The sequence below is a fragment of the Lynx canadensis genome, chromosome D1 (assembly GCF_007474595.2).
Source record: "Lynx canadensis isolate LIC74 chromosome D1, mLynCan4.pri.v2, whole genome shotgun sequence".
Lineage (NCBI taxonomy): Eukaryota > Metazoa > Chordata > Mammalia > Carnivora > Felidae > Lynx > Lynx canadensis.
The window spans coordinates 100,241,254-100,253,811 of record NC_044312.2 but is presented as its reverse complement, the minus strand read 5'-3'; the positions used below and the strand labels follow the sequence as shown (position 1 = coordinate 100,253,811).

Sequence of the window (12,558 nt, the reverse complement as noted above, 5' to 3'; positions counted from 1 at the left end):
GACGTCACACCTCCAAGCACAGCATCCACACTGGGGTCAGAAGGGCACACGGCCCTGAGAGCAGAGCAGAGTCTATCCCCCCCCATCCCGCCAACACACACACACACACACACACACACACACACACACACACACGGCTTTCCCTGGAGCTTCCCCCAGTGATGACGACGTGCAACCATTTGCCAGGACAGGGTCACGTGGCCACCCCTACAAGGAGTGAGACCGGGAGGAGCAGGCTTCCATCAGGAAGGACACAGGAGACGGGAATTGAGAACGACACTGGCAGTGACCACGTGAGGGAGGAGCCAGGACAGGGCCCGGCACACGCGCACCCCTCCAGGGAGGAAGGCACCTGGGGGGCAGGCGGAGCACTGAGCAGCCTCTGCCCCTCCTGAGACTCCCTGAGAAGCCACTAGGTGCACAGGACACAAGAGCCCTTCTGCAAAAGTGGGGATGAGGAAGAGAGGCAGGGGCAGAAGCTCTCTTCCCTTGTTAAGGGGCTGGGGCTCCCGGCTGCCCAAGAGATAAAGTGCCCACTGAATCTCTACAATCATACTTTTCCTAACAAGTTTGTTGAGCCGGTTGTTCCTTTTTTTTTTTTTTTTTTTTTTTAATGTTTATTTTTAACAGACAGAGAGACAGCGTGAGCAGGGGAGGACCAGAGAGAGAGGGAGACACAGAATCTGAAGCAGGCTCCAGGCTCCGAGCTGTCAGCACAGAGCCCGACGTGGGGCTCAAACTCACAAACTGTGAGATCATCACCTGAGCCGAAGTCAGACGCTCAACCGACTGAGCCACCCGGGCACTCCGAGCTGGTGGTTCTAATGAAAACATTAAAAGGTTTATGAGCTTCTTCCAGGCTTACTGAAATTAATAGGAGCCGCTAAAATATTCTGGCATTACCTCCCTGGCTTCCGATTTCTCCTTCCACCCTGCGTCTTTCCAAGTTGTGGGTGGATAAAGCAAATGTTTGTTCTTGGAACATACCGGTTTATTTTGCTGTTTGTGTGGCAACATGAACTTGGATCCTTTAAAAAAAAAAAATAGCTCCTATAAGTTATGAGAAAGCAGCTCACAGGAACTCGATCTTTGTTTACAGTAGACCATACATACTTTAATGGGAAAGAGAGTTTTCATGAACCAGGAAGCTTCCTGGTTAGAAACAGGACTTCTCAAAAATGTTTTTCAAAGGATAAAATTGCATTCAAACGTTGTCTCGTTAACCCACCTCTTGAATTCTTGGTAACCCCAGTCATTTTGAATGTTACCAATATCAAAAATCTACTTCTTAGACTTAGAAACACAAACAAACACACACACACACACACACACACACACACACACACACCCCTCTACTTTTGAAAGCCTGATGTATCATAGTCAGCCCAAAAAACAAGCTAATTTGGGGGGGCAATCATCCATTTACCAGGCATCTTCACTTTATAAAACTTTCCTTCCACAGAGAAGGCTTCCCAGAACCCTCCATTAATCAGCCACAAAGCTCCTTTACAGCCTCAACTGAAATTGGGCTCACGTTCCTTGCCGTGATTCAGGTTTGTGTTAGTGGGGGCAGAAGGAAGGTGCAGTGGTTAAGGGCAGGCTCTAGGAGTGGTCACCTACAGCTGAAGTCACATGTGTCACCTAGGGTCCATTACTCCTCCTTCCTTTGCCTCAGTTTCCTCACCTGGAAAATGAAGATGGTAACAGGAGCTGCCTGGTCAGGTGGTCGTGAGGAAGCACTCGGTGCAGTGCCTGGCACCGCGAGGGCTACAGAAGTTGTATGCTGTCGTTTCACCCACGAGACCTCAGCCCCGTGAGCCTAGGGCAGCACGCGTCTTGCTCCTGCTCTGGCCCAAGTGCACGTGGCACAGTCTCCCATTACAAGGCCATCTTCTGAACCTTCTTTGCTCTAGAGGCACCGCCTTAGAAGCTGGAGAGGCATCAGTCAACAAAACAGGTCGGACTCCTCAGGGAGCCCACATTTTAAGTCCGGGAAGGGCAATACAGTCTATCGGAGGTGATGTGTGCTTCGGGCAAAAAGTAGAGCAGAGGAGGGAACATCAGGAGCACCGGCACGCTGCTGTACATGTGTGGGGAAGTCAGGGCAGGCTTCTCGGAGGCTGGAGGAAGTGAGGACTTGGGGAGGCTGTTCTGAGCAAAACTGCAGTGAAAAGCCGTGAGGCAGGAGTATGCGACTGTGCAGAGACAGCAGGGCTGAGGGTAGAGGGAGAGGAGGTAAGGAGGTCAGGGGGCTGTGGGGCCAGATGGACAGGCCCTTGGGAGAACCCAGCCTTTTCGTCTGGATGAAACAAGGAATCACGGCAGTGTTTGGAGCAGAGGAAGGAGGTGGTCTTTCAGTTTTTAAAGCATTTCGCTTTTCTTTTTTAATGTTTATTTATGCTTTGAGAGAGAAAGAGAGAGAGCACGAGCAGAGGAGGGACAGAGAGGGAGACACAGAATCCGAAGCAGTCTCCAGGCTCTGAGCCGTCAGCACAGAGCCCGACGCGGGGCTCGAACTCCCGAACCGTGAGATCATGATCTGAGCTACATCGGAGGCCTAACTGACTGAGCCACCCAGGGGCCCCTAAAGCACTTCAGTTTTCAAAAGGGTCCTTCTGGCTGCCTCATTGAGAACAGACTGAGAAAACACCGAGGTAGAAGTGAAGAGAGCAGCAAGGAGGACCCAGACAAGAGAACGGCGTCTTGCCCCAGCGGGTTAGTCAGTTGGCCAGGCAGAAGAAGTCGTTGGATTCTGGATCTGCTTTGAGGGTCGAGCCCACAGACTAGCAGATGGACGGATACGGGGCTTGAGGGAACAAAGATGACTCAAAGGCTTTGGGTGTGAGCAAGTGGAAAGATGCAACAGCCATGGAAGGCGCAGGGGGGAACGTGGGTAGCATCATGAGCTGGTAGTGGCTGTTTGGTTGTTGGGGGCTTTATGGGGAGGGGGGATATTTCTTTAAACAGTAATTGTAGCTGGTAAGCTTCTTCCCGACTTCTGGTCTCCAAAAAAGGATTTTTCCTTCAAAACTCCTGCCTCGCCGCCCAGCACTTCCTCCATGCAGAGGTGATTCATCTCGCTCTGGCGGTCCGCTCCTGCACCCAGAAGCTTCCTGGGGGCGGTGCGGGGGACGCCACTGCTATAGGCCAACTCACCATGCCATATGAGGTGGCCTCTGGGTGCTCAAGGCGGCCCGAGACTGGGTGGGTACATCTGGCTAATAACAGTCCTATCAGGAAGCCCGTGCCACCCCACACCTAAGCCACATCCTCCAACCGAGCTTTTATCAGTAACAAAGGTGACATTTTGATCTGTGCCTTCTTAACTTGTATCTCTCTCTTAAGTGGTTCAGAAATCTAAAAAACAGGCCCTGTGTTTAAACCCCAACAGTAAGTACCTCGGGGCATTTAAAATAACAACTACCTTTTGTCCAGAGATTCACAACTCATTGGGCCCTCATAACACTCTCCTGGCATCATCAGTCAATCAGCGCCTGAGTCCTACACACCCACCATCAAGCACCACACTAGGCAATGAAGGGGGGGATCAGGGGGCAAGGACTGGGTCACCAGCACCATTTCACAGTTGAGAAGGCAATGCTGAGACCTCAGTAGTTTGCAACAAGCCACACCGTCAGGAGGTGACGTGCAAACATGCCACTCAGTCCACGCTTCTCCAGTCCATCATCTTTTCATATGTGGGAGCTGGGTGACTTTGGGTAAGTTACTTAACCTCTCTGTGCCTGAGTTTTATCATCTATAAAACAGAGATTATGACAGCACCTACCTTGGTGGGTTATTGTGAGGATGAAAGGAGTCAATTGACAGAAAGTACTTGGAAGAATAAGTGACAAATAGTAAGCCTCCAATAACTGTCATCACCACCATTATTACTATTACCAAGATGCCTCTCTAATAATTAGGATAATAACTACCATTACTAAATACTTACGCTGTGCCAAGAACCGTACACAAAGTGCTTTACGTGCAATAACTCAGTAAACCCTTACAACGATCCATGAGTTTTGTCCCTTCCCCCTTTGACCCTCCAGAATCCGAGCCCTGGAGAGCAAGGTTCGGTGTCCTGGCTAGAGCTCACACAACTACTAAGTGTCAAACCCAGGTCTTACTGAGCAAGTCACTTGCCAGAAACATACTTGGTGCATAAAACAAGGCAATCCGAATGCTCTACGTTCTACACAAATGTTTAAAATACATGCAGAATCTCTGATACACAAGCTCCTTTGAAGGAGCCTCAGCCCAAAAGTACAAAAGGAAAAAAACCTCCATGATTCTTGTTAACTTCATCCACAGTGTGTGATACTAATCACTCCAGACCACATCCTATACCCACCACAACCTAAAAACCCACTTCCTCCCAGAACACATCCCAGGAAGCAAAAGTCAACATCCAGCTCCAGTTTCTCCAAGAACACCTTGTATGTTGACCTATGCATGCCAGCAAGTAACCGAGCTGGAAAAACATTCTCCCGACGCCCGGAAAGGGAACAGAGCGCCTTGGACTGAAATGCATTGTGTCTTCAATGCTGCGAGGCTGAGCCAAGCTAGCCAGCAGCATCCTGCTGGATTGTGAGATCAGTGTCCCAGGGCAGAGACAGGCTGGCCCCAGTGGCCTTTTTCTGGACCTGACTTCAGGGACCTACCTCTGTCACCTGACCCCGAGACCTACCGGTGGAATGGAACCCTCGTACCCCCAAGGCCTGTGCAAGCAACCACAGAAGGATGTGTCAGCAGGCCTTGGAAGCTAATCTGCCTTGAAGTACGGAGCCCAGGGGCCCTTTCAGTGGCTGGGGGTGGGGGACAACTGTACTTCACACGTTGATCACAAGACCAGCCCTCAAGCTTCCCAAGGTCAGAATTCACCAGAAACATTCTAGAGAGGATGTGGCTGTCATACTAGGGGGAGGGAGGGACACAGAGGCTGAGAAAGCAGAGCAAGAAGTTGAGTATATGTTAAACCCAGAGATCCGGCAGGAGAATGTGGGGCCTCCTGGACTCTGAGAATCACTGTTGTATCAAAAGGCAATCAGCCGGGCAAAAAATGCAGCCCACCGCCACCGGAGAATCCCTAATCCACACAGAGCAAGTCCTGATCATTCTGGAGGGATACCTGTTGAGTGCCCGTCATGTGCCAGGTACCACGCTATGGCCTTCCTGAAAGAGGTTTCCCATAAAAGTAAAATTTCTGCTTTTCTGCGGGGGGAAAAACAAATCAGAAGATCTGCAACACGGGGCCAAGTTCTCGCTTAACAACAAGGGCCAGGGCTGCAGGAATGGTTGACTTCTGGGGGACATGACCTCTCCAACTCATCCCCAGTGCCCCCAGCCTACTTCCCTCATGTGTGTGGCTGCCAGGCCCCTGTGGACTGGTGGCCCAGGCCCCGTATAAAGGAAGCACCGCATCAAGTGAGGCGATGTGAGATGGTACAGCGGGTCAACCATCACTAGTTTCTACAGGGCCGCCAGGTCTTTGTTATGTTGTAAGATTTTCGGTCGCACTTCCCTGTTACCTGGGAGACTCATGAAGGGTGTGTCATTGACGGCCAGCAATGTGGAGCCAGCCCCCTCGGCAAGTGCACTTGACACACACTCCCCAAGGCTCTTCCCCACTGCCCGCATCCATCCGTCCCACTCCTTCAGAGCTGGGCTCTTCCTCCTCCTGCCAGCGAAGGGAGGCAGACACGTGAGATCGCCAGCCTCACCCGGCCTCAGAGGCCCTTCCACCACCCAGAGAGCACAAGTCTTTGTCGAGCGGCAGGGTAGGCAAGGTGCCGAGGGATTTGCCATCACAGCTATGGCACTGACGCATGGGCTGGGGTGACGAGTGCCGACATTCCAGGCTGAAGCCAGGAATGGCGAGTGCCTGCCCTGAGGGAACCATATTCCCACGTTTCAAGAACCTGAAAATTGCCCATCTCTGCTCCCAACACCCACTCACAGTTGAATCGTGACTCCATTACATCACAGACCAGGAATAAACGCCAAGCTTTGCATCACTGTAGATGTGCTATTTCACATCGTTCTATACTCAGTCCCACCTTGATGGATCCAGGGGCAAACCTACAGGCAACTGTAGACACTAGAGAGAGAGCCCAAGACAAGACAAAACTCTGCCCTTAGGAAGCATAGACACTTGACCTTCTTACTTGGCTAAGCACCCCCACCATCACTGCTTTTCTCAAGGCACTAAGATTCATCAAGTGCTCACCATGTCTCAGCTCATATGGTACGCATTTGACTCTCATTACACATTTTAGTACAACTGTCACTGGCCTGTTTAACTGATGAGGCAACTGAAGCTTGGCAAAGTTAAAGTAACTTGCTCAAACTCATAGAGGGAACTAGAATCCAAACCCAAGGAGTCTGACTCCTGAATCCATGCTGAAAATAAACGCCAGAGAAGCATCATTTCCTGATTTTCAGATGAGGAAGCAGAGCCTCACAAAGTTCATGTCGTCTTGCAAGACGACGAAACTAAGGAGAGGTCTCACTCACAAGCACCTCTTTCTTCCACTCCTTCCCAGGTGCCTCTCTAAGAGGAGCTCACATCTCCTTCGTTTTCTTGGCTGTCTCGCCTAACGGCACCTCTCAGCCTCCACACTGCTGGGATCTGGGGTTGGAGGGTTCACTGTTGTGAGCTGTCCTTGCACGGTGGGGGCTCTTACCAGCAATCCTAGCCTCTACCCATTAGATCCCAATAACACCCTCAGAATCCTCTGCACCCCCCCAGTCATGACACCAAAACCGTCTCCTGATGTTGGCAAATGCCCCGTGGGTGGCAAAACCATCCCCCGCTATGAATCACACGGAATACCAAGGCCAGGGCCCAGGACTGTGTGGCAGAAAAGACACAAACTCATGGTGGGGCCCTGGGTATAAGCTCGGCCTCAAATCCCAGACCTGCTCTTGGCCCGTGCCTCGGTCCCCTCCTTTACGAGATGGGGATGATACGGCATCTGCTTCCCAGGGCCCATGTGAGGAGTAAATGAAACTAGTTATCCAAAGCAGTTAGGTCAGTGGCTGGTTCAGTCAGTGCCCAACCGCTGTCGGTTACTGTTAGCATAATGTCCAGTTGAGACCCACCTCACATGACCTGGAAACCCTCTCTGAAAACCAGCAGCAGGTTTTCCCACATTCACAGATAAGCACTATCATCAGAAGCACCATTTTCCTTATGCCATGAGAGAGAGGAAAATATGATCAAGCGAATTTCTAGAAAAAAGAAAGGAAGGAAGGAAGGAAGGAAGGAAGGAAGGAAGGAAGGAAGGAAGGAAGGAAGGAAGGAAGGAAGGAAGGAAGGAAGGAAGGAAGGAAGGAAGGAAGGAAGGAAGGAAGGAAGGAAGGAAGGAAGGAAGGAAAGGAAAGGAAAGGAAGGGAGGGGAGGGAGAGAGGGAGGAAGGAAGGGAAAGAAAGAAATGAAATGAAAAGGAAGAAAACTACAACTTAGCCTAGAAGTCACATATAAGAACCTTCCAGCTCAAGCCTGGATCCCAATGGCCCAGCACACAGCCTTGATGCTGTGACTGAGTTTGCACACACAGGCACACACACACACATAAACACACGCATGCTCACACACAAATGTCACAAGCAGAGCAGCACTGAAGTGACAGCCACTTATAATACTGAAATATCACAAATAACTAGGGGTGCCTGGGTGGCTCGGTTGGTCAAGCATCTGACTTGATTTCGGCTCAGGTCATGATGTCACAGTTGTGAGCTCAAGCCCTACGTGGGGTTCCGCGCTGACAGTGCAGAGCCTGCTTGGGATTCTCTCTCCCTCTCTCTCTGCCACTCCCCTGCTCATGCTCTCTCTCTCGGAATAAATAAAGATTAAAAAAAAAAAAAAAAGAGGGACGCCTGGGTGGCTCAGTTGCTTCAGCGTCCAACTTCAGCTCAGGTCATCATCTCACAGTTCGTGGGTTTGAGCCCCGCATCGGGCTCTGTGCTGACAGCTCAGAATCTGGAGCCTGCTTTGGATTCTGTGTCTCCCTCTCTCTCTGCCCCTCCTCTGCTTGTGCATGCATACTCTCTCTCTCTCTCTCTCTCTCTCTCTCTCTCTCTCAAAAACAATAAACATTAAAAAAATGTTTAAAAAAATAAAGAATTAAATGCTCAGCAATATAAAAATTTTAAAAAGGTTAGAACAGATGCTGAATATTATACAATTCACAATGCTTTAAAAGAATAGGGGCCCCTGGGTAGCTCAGTCGGTGGAGCGTCTGACTTTGGCTCAGGTCATGATTTCATGGTTCGTGAGTTGGAGCCCGGCATCAGGCTTTCTGCTGTGAGCATAGAGCCTGCTTCAGATCCTCTGTCTCCCTCTCCCTCTTCCCCTTCCCTGCTCGCGCTTGCTCTCTCTCTCTCTCTCTCTCTCTCTCTCTCATAAATAAAATGGAATGAAATGAAATGAAATAAATAAAAGTCCAGAGGCTTCAGATACAGCCTGGCACACTGCAGACACTGAAGCACTTTTGAGGGAGAAACGTGTGAACAAACAGAAGCTATACACGGAGGAAAAGAAATCAGATTTGACAAAACATGACAGGTTTGCCAGCCATGAGTGTGAAAACAAACTCATGCAGGCTTGTGTACACACACCACAAAACACACATTTCTCAAATCATCTGACCCAGGAGAATGGCGAGGAAACCTGAAAAGCGGGTTCCCCAAGGGCTCTACCAAAGGCACAGGAATGTGCCCCTTGTTGTAAGCGCTCCAACCGTCCAAAGTGACTCAAAGGAGGCCCTTCTCCGTTTCACCTGGTTCTTTTCAACAAAAAGTGCTGTTAACCACAAAACTGCAATAAATGTAAGACCGATTTTTCCCCAAGACAAAGTATTTTCAGGAGGCTCTGTAGTGAGGCTTCCAAAAGGCAGGTGGTGTAATTTAAATTTCACTGTGAAAGGTTGTCCCCACATAAAGGTCGCTGTCAGTCTGTCCTCCCACACAGAGGGCTGTACCTAAAAGCCCCAGTTTTGGGTTTTCTAAGACAGGCCTGATTTTAAATGTTCTACCTTCCTGTCTCCCCACACTGTACGCACATCTGGGTTTAGGGTTTGAAATGGTCACCAGAACTCGGTGGTTCCCCTTCGGGTGCAGTTTTGTCTCCTCGGGGGACATCTGGCAACGTCTAGAGACATTTTTGGTGGTCCCCAAGGCGCAGGGGAGGCAGGGGAGGGGGCAGGGTAGGGGTGCTGCTGGCATTTAGTGGGCACAAGCCAGAGGTGCTGCCCCATCGCCTACAAGGCACAGGTCAGCTCCCACGACAAAGACTTACCTGGCCCCCCACATTGGCAGTGCCCAGGCTGAGAGGCCCTCCCACAACTCGAAAGCTTAGCAGGGGAAGCCGAGGGAGCCTCAAAATAAAACTCCTGCCTCAGGACCAGAAGGTTAATTCCAGAGCAGAACTGTGCTCCTTTGGGAAGGGCTGTCCTGCATCGGCAGCCGTGTGAGCTAACACAGCGATGGACTCTCTCCTCGGGCCTCCGTTTCCTCGTTGTAAAATAGGGACCATAAAAATACCTGCCTCCCAAGATCTGGGTGAAAATGGAGTGAGGTTACACGCATAAAAGGCTCGGAGTCCTCCAGCGCCCTGCGCATCACAAACACAAAATGCACGAGAGACTAATCGGCAAAACTGAAACAGCTTCTGGACCGTGACAGCCGTTGCTGCCATAAAATGGGGAGCTGCCGGCCTGAGGAAGCAACGGGCAAGCAGATGAGTCTTCTAGAAGCAGAGAAGAGCCACTGGGAGGCTGAAGTCTGGGGCAGCTCAGGATTCTTTGAGAAGAGACACCAGCAACTGAGCAGAGTTTCTTGGAGTCACCTGCACCCCCAACGGTGTTCTGGGTGGGGACAATGATTCACCACGTAAAGACAGTGGGAGAAGGACCCAGGTGCCAGACCACTCCCAGGTCAGCGTCTGGCGGCAAAGAGCAAATAACTATCAAAGATGTTCAGCCTGGGTTCTTCCAGACCCCAAAGGAACGAGCCGAAGACTAAACCACAGCCCCCTTCACTTTGTCCTTTAACTAATGTGACAAAAGCAACTGAGAATGCAGTGGTCAGGGCCTCCAACAGGTCCCCCCAAATGCCCACTCGCTGCAAGGCATCCCCCCAAGAAGGCCACTAATGGCCAGAACCACATAACTAGAGAGGCTCAGAGCCCCCACAAAAGCTCTGTGAGGGATGAGGAAGGACTCTGCATGCCGTGGACTTGTGTTTTTAAAGAAAACTACAAAGGCATCTGCCCTGGGGCCACGTCACCCTCCCTGATCCCGTGTCACAGTCATGCTCATGTGTACCAGGAGGTCGGTCGCCCGTGGCTCAACTCGGAATTTCCAGACTTCTGCTTTCTAAAGTTTGAGCAAGGGTCAAAAATTACTATCGGTTAATGTTGGCAACAAATGTGAGGGCTCTCTTTTAAGAGCTTTTCCCCCAAACTCTCAGTGGCACACGACCACGACGTGGCCAACCCCAGGTCGCAGAGAGCCAAACCCCCTAGCTTTCAGACCACAGATGTGCCACCCTGCTGGATCCGGATTACAAAATGAGGTGCAGGGCTTCCCCTCTGCTTATTAACAACTTCGAATTTTTTTTTTAATGTGTCTGAGAGGTCACCAAAATGCTAGCAGGAGGACTGAATATTCTTCTGCAAACTGCTTATTTTTTTATTTTGATAAAAACACATTACTGTTGTACGCCTAAAAATAATACGATGCTCTGTGTTGATTGTATCTGAATTTTTTTTTTTTAGTTGCAGTAAGAAGAAGAAAGCAGGACCACATTATTCGCAGGTAGGCATGGGATGACAGGGCTCAATCTAGAGTCTATTCCAGCTCATCTACTGTGCAACCTTAGACAAGTCACTCAGCCTCTCTGAGCCTATATTTAACCATATATAAACTGCGCTAATAATCCCCATCAGGGGAGAGGGAGGCACACAAGGTCAAGGGTGGTAACAGGGTACAATATAAAGCATTTGAGTACAAAGGGCTAAAACCCTAACCCTCTCTTATGGCCCCTAACCCCTGCTTCCACAAGCCACCTCACCCACACTACCACCAGGGGCTCTCAGCTGTTTGAGAACAGGGACCTTGTCAATCTTATCCACCAAGGCCAAGTTGAGGGTGGGGCCCAGGACACAGCAGATGTTCAGTAACTACCTATTGAATGAACAAAGTAACCCTTGGCAAAAGGCTCTAAGTCTCGTGTCCTCATCTGTAAGACAGAGAGATCATCCCCTCACATGTTGTGAAGTTTACATGAGCTCATGTAGAAGAAGGCGCCCTGTGTGGGACTTTTCATACACAGATGCCTGCTAAAGACCAATCCACAGCTTATCCAGCTCCAGCAAAACCACAAAGAAAACTAAGCTTTGAAATGGTCACAAGCCATAGGCACACCATCGGGTGGCGTTTTTATTTTCTCCTCCGGTCACAGGAACAGATGTAGAGCTCCACACGTGAGTGCCAGGTGGCCGACCCCCCACCCCTGGGGAGAGGCCAGGGCAGGGTGTGGCCTGCAGACCTCAGACCACAAGGCCGAGCAACCTGGGCCACAAACCACCAGCACCGACCCAAAGAGGGTCTGAGAAGCCAGCTCCACACTCAAATAAATACTCCACCGCTTCCCCTCCACTCATCCCTGCCAGGGCAGCCATGAGGGACTCGAAACACAAGGTGGGGAGAGACACGGGAGGCAGAGGAAAGGGGAGAAAACCAAACTCAAGAGAAAAAACCCTTGGGGGTCCTAAGCTGAGAGCTGCAAGAGTCCTGAGCAAAGAGCCCCAAGTTTTAGCTTGGACAGAGACACCCCTGCGATCGACCTGCACTGACGAGAAGGTCTCCTGCTGAGCTCCCGAGTGGCACAAACCAGAGAGACTTAAATCTCAAAAGATGTGCAAGGTCCCCCACTGGGATTTGGGGCGGAAGTAGATACTGCAGAGAAAGCACCAGAGTGAAAGGGGCAGGTTCAGGCCCAGCTCTGCCACCACTGGCTGGAGGCCCCAGGCAGCTCCCGAAACCTCTCTGGGCCCCACTCTCACCAGCTGTCAAAATAAAGAGGTTACAGGACACTCTTCCAGATCAGAGGTGGTCTATCTGCATGAGAAGCAAGCTACAAAATCCAGATCTGATGTTAATGCACTGAGCCTAATAGCTACCTGTTTCTCCCAGAGAGCAATCCCAAATCCCATAATTTATGGGGGAGAGGAAGAGCTGGATGGGTGTCCCAGAGAGCATCCCACTCCCAGAGTAAGAAGTGATACCCAGGGGAAAAGAAGAGGGAGTTGGAAAGAGAAGGGGGAAATTCTGGAAGGCGCTGAGCAAGTGAGCCAGATTATTCCCCACACCTAAGAAATTCTTTCATGTTCTCAGCAAATACTTACTTGAGAAGCTACTGTGGCCAGGTCGTGTCAGGAGCTAGAGACACAGTCGTGAGCAAGACAAACCCCAGATATGAGGGCATCTACTCGGTCTTTGGTCACTGTTGAGTCCAGCTGGCGCTCTCCTCCCCTGTAGCTTTGGTCACCAA

At 50.6% G+C, this 12,558-nt stretch overlaps 1 protein-coding gene and 1 long non-coding RNA gene across 6 annotated transcripts in view; both read right to left on the bottom strand.

Annotated features, from left to right (window-relative positions):
- Nucleotides 1-12,558, bottom strand: part of PTPRJ (protein tyrosine phosphatase receptor type J) — a 173,234-nt gene that overhangs the window by 103,317 nt on the left and 57,359 nt on the right. The window lies entirely within an intron of this gene.
- On the bottom strand, nucleotides 940-2,395 carry LOC115526107. Its single transcript, XR_003972538.1, has 2 exons — nucleotides 1,685-2,395; nucleotides 940-1,028 (listed from the first exon to the last, which is right to left on the bottom strand). It is a non-coding gene; the product is annotated as an uncharacterized LOC115526107 (long non-coding RNA).